Here is a 4,163-nt window from a genome sequence, read left to right as displayed (position 1 = left end):
GGGGGGTTCACACCCCGGTGCACTCAGGCAAAGTGCTCTGGGATTTGCTGAGCTGGTCTGTGCTCCTCAAGAACTCCAGTGTGTCCCCAGTCCTGCAGGATGAGTCCAGTCACACACAACCCCAACTTCAAGGACATCAGTCCTGCCCAGCTTGTGTAAGGGCCCTTTCCTGCTTTCCAGCCCCTTTGCCTCACCACATGCTGTGAAATGGGATTAACCCTAAGGAAGGAAACACAGCAATTTCCGGCCTGAAAAGCCATTCTGATGAAACTGTCCACGAGCAGAGATTTACACAATTTACATCAAAAAGGATAAAAATATCTGCTGCTATCTCTGCATTGATTGCTTTGGATCAAATAGAAGGATGTCTGAGAAATACTGTAAGTAGTACAAAACTTGTGTCAGAGGTCCTGAAAAGAAAGCCCACAGTGCTTCCAAAAATGTCAAAAGCCAAGAGGTTCTTCAGATTATCTGCTCAATGTTGCACTGTGTTTTCTATATTCCTGATAGAAATTTTCACTGGAAAAGATTTCCATATTAATCCTGCTTTTTACTGTCTATAATGAAAGAAAATTCATTCTAATTTATGCAGCTACACACAAAAAAAGCATTCAAAGTCTGCTGGGAATAGTTGACTAGTTTTTGTAATATTTTCCCACAGCACATTCAGTCAGGTTTACAGCACAGCAGAAGACTTAATTGTATTGAACATTAAAATCTTGTATATGTTCTACTATAATCTGCATTGTATTTTAAGTGAAGATAATCTTTCAGTATTTGTTTATGTGTGGGTTTATTTGTTCTCTGTGGTGCTGCAATTGTTTAAGACTGACAATTTTTAGTACTTGTTATTGTTATTATAACAGTACTGAACAAAACCCAGCAGAGCCAGATATTGTCAGGTATAATTCTATTAATTCTATATATTTTTTTTCCACAGCAGCAGAGCAAACTACGAAAAGTCAAATTCTAACCAAACATCTCATTGACTTGGCACCGGAGTGTGTGTGTGAGGAGGTTCAGCTGCAGAAGATGGAAATGTAGTGCCTGACTCCTGTTCAGATGGGAATCACCTATTTGTGTGCTTTGAGCTTCCTTTATGTTTCCAGGGGTAGTTAAACCTGGGAAGTTTGAGGCATGTAGGACCTGTGATCTGAGTAGAGCTGGGGATCAAAGGCTGAATCAGAAAAGCTTTCTGCAAATTTTCCTTCAAGTGTTCTGAACTCCATCACAAGCTGTATCAGTCACAATTTTGGGTGTGGACATCAGATTGATACCACTACATTTCCTCTCCCTCCATATTTCACATAATAGTGTTCACTATTAAACAATTAGCAAAAGCTCTTATACTGGATGTTACTTCTTGAGGAATCCTGTTCACTGTTCCCAACTAATGCCTACTGTGGAAAAAAAGATAAAAATCCATATTTTTATGAAATAAGGAAAATAGAGTTAGATAATGTTGGTATAAAAAAATATCCAACCAAATGCACACATTTATGTCGTTGTGTCTGTTCTGAAAGCAGCAGCTGATCTTTGCCACTGTTCCAGTTCCAGTACAGGTTGCTCTGGCAACAGGATGCACAGGCAACAAGATTCCACTCAAGGCCAAAAGTTTTAAGAGGGAGATTTTCCCTCTGATATTTACAGCTAAAAAATTGAGCACATAGTTAACTTTCAGCATCTAAGTATTTACCATTGATTTTAGCTCTCCCTTCTCACAACCCCGGTCCTTTACTTTGCCTCAACACAATAAAAACTACCAATAGGAAAAATGTACCCCACTGACTCCAGAGAGAGTCCATCAGGTTAAATCTCTAGTCAGGGAGGAGGATTGCTGGTGGAATTTTCTTATGGATTAGTGTTATATTTTATATAACATTTTACTTACAAAGCTGACACAAAAACTTGGGACATTGCTCACGACATTTGCTTCTGAAATGTAATTGGGAGACATCCTCAGTGTGAAGAAGGAGTAGAATATCCTGCAGGACACCTTGGGTGACATTTAGAACTGGAGTAATGGAAAGAGGATGAAATGTGAGAGCACAAAATGCACAACTGTTCACTTGGGGAACAGTAACAAGAATTTCTGGTACAAGCAGGGAGCTCGTGAGCTTGGAAATGACAGAGGTGGAGGAAGACCTGGCTCCATTCCCTGATCCCAGAGTGACTATGAACCACCAGGAGAACTGGGGCCATGAACTGGCAAATGTCATGGCAAGACACATCAGGAAAAAAACCCTGCTGGAATTTGAAAATGGAACTTTTTTATGAATAAGATATTAACCACGGTGAGGAAATCTACCAGAATCTGATCTTTCGTCCACACTTTTTGAATTTTTTTTGTTATTTTACATCATTTATAGGTTCCTTTCTTTGCATTAGGTACAGATATTTATAAGGGCATTAAACTAGAGCTGCAAAAAATTGGGAAATAAGTCTTTCTTATGGATCTCAAACATGGTAATGGAAAAACCTACAATGAATTCTGGTTAATATTACCATGGACACACCGACTCTCAGGGTTGATGTGGTATTAAAGAACACCAAGGCTCAATCCTTCCTTCCTTCCTTAAACCACAGCAGCTGTGTCCCAGCCTGGTTGTTTGAAAATAGGATGGGGAATACACACCAGCACATGGCAAGTTAGATATTCCAATACCTTCCCTGACTTCCAGAGGAAGCAAGGATGACAGCAATGCATGGCCAGGCAGCCAGTGCCTTATTTTAATCCCTTCATCAGAGCACTCATCACCCCCTGCCTACACATCATTCCACACTTCCAATGGGAATCGCATTTTGAGGACAGAATTTCTGAGGCAGATTTCATCACTGCAGGAAAAGTGATACTGGAGTGGATCCAGCCTTGCCAGGAAAAGCTGTATTACCACATGTTTCCCAGTGACACACTGAACAGAAATGTGAAGTGCTGAGTGGGAGCCAAGCAAATTATTACACCTCTGCAAACAGAAATTGCCTCTAAAAGCTGCTTTTTCCAACCATGGGCTCTCAATTCTTGACTATTTCAGGTTTTTATTAAGACAGAACAGTGATGAACTAGAAATCAAATTACAAGTTTGTGCTGTACAATGTTCCTCCACTTTGAAACTCCAAGGTAATGCCAGAACCCTGACGAAGATTCATTCTGAGTTTTCAGTCACAGTATATATTTCTTTGACCCCTATTGTCTGGGTGGTGAACTAAATGAAAAGCAACCATAAAGAGCTGAAAACTGCACCCTTTAAGACACATACTGGGAATAAATTAAAATAATGATGGGAGAGCTGAAAGGTTTAATGCTGCAGATTATGGGTTGGACTGCTGGAACAGTAGGTTTCTCTAATAGGAATACATGTAACACTGAAGGCAGTGCCAGTAGCTGGCACTCAGAAGGGTGTCCCACACTTCAGTTTTGTCCTGTCACTAAAACCTGCTATTGCTGTTCATGGCCAGTGCTTTCCTCTATGCATTTCTTAGCATCAGCATTAATAAAACATTTATTTAGGCTCATTCCACGTACCCAGAGAACAATGAAGCACTCAGAGGATGCTACTCAGTATCCATAGAATGGCATTACAGTTCCTATTAGAAAGATTTAGGGTTACATGCACAAACAAATTATCTGTGGTCTCTTGCCTCTGTTCCCTCAGTTTGACAAATCTGACCTGGTGGCCTAACAAGTTAATGTGATTTGCCATTTCACCAGGCTTGGTTAATCTTGATGGATGTGTTATGGTTATTTCAAGTACAACACAAACCAAATTATCAAAGTCTTTGGATCTCTTTCAGTAACTCAGTTTTCTACAAGAAGGCATTTTTATCCCTTTTGTGCATGTCATTTTTCTCAATCTATCCCTTTCTTTTTTCTTTCTTTTTTTTCCCTCTTTTTAAAAAATAAATAACATTGGCAACACAGCAAATGTTGACTTTGATCCCTAAATTGCATTACATGCTCGTTCTCATGTATTAAGCAGCAAGATTCAAGATTGGAAACTGCTTAAAATAATGTAGATTCACTGATCATGTCTAGGGGTAGATAATTGCATTGTTTCTAACCATCGAGATTAGAGTTACAAAGGGAGATACAGCCTTCCAGTAACTCTGGGCCATGAAAATCTTTACACTCCATGCAATAACCTGGATTCAGAAAGTTCTACACT

The 4,163-nt window shown here is 39.7% G+C and overlaps 1 long non-coding RNA gene across 1 annotated transcript; it reads left to right on the top strand.

Annotated features, from left to right (window-relative positions):
* LOC113974430 lies at positions 1–1,072 on the top strand. The gene is made up of 2 exons (XR_003536550.1): positions 1–380; positions 941–1,072. It is a non-coding gene; the product is annotated as an uncharacterized LOC113974430 (long non-coding RNA).
* The last annotated feature ends 3,091 nt before the right edge of the window (positions 1,073–4,163 follow it).

Source organism: Neopelma chrysocephalum, unplaced genomic scaffold, assembly GCF_003984885.1.
Source record: "Neopelma chrysocephalum unplaced genomic scaffold, ASM398488v2 Primary Assembly neopelma1_119, whole genome shotgun sequence".
Taxonomy (NCBI): Eukaryota; Metazoa; Chordata; class Aves; order Passeriformes; family Pipridae; genus Neopelma; species Neopelma chrysocephalum.
The sequence above is the reverse complement of the archived record's forward strand: the minus strand, read 5'-3'. Positions and strand labels throughout refer to the sequence as shown.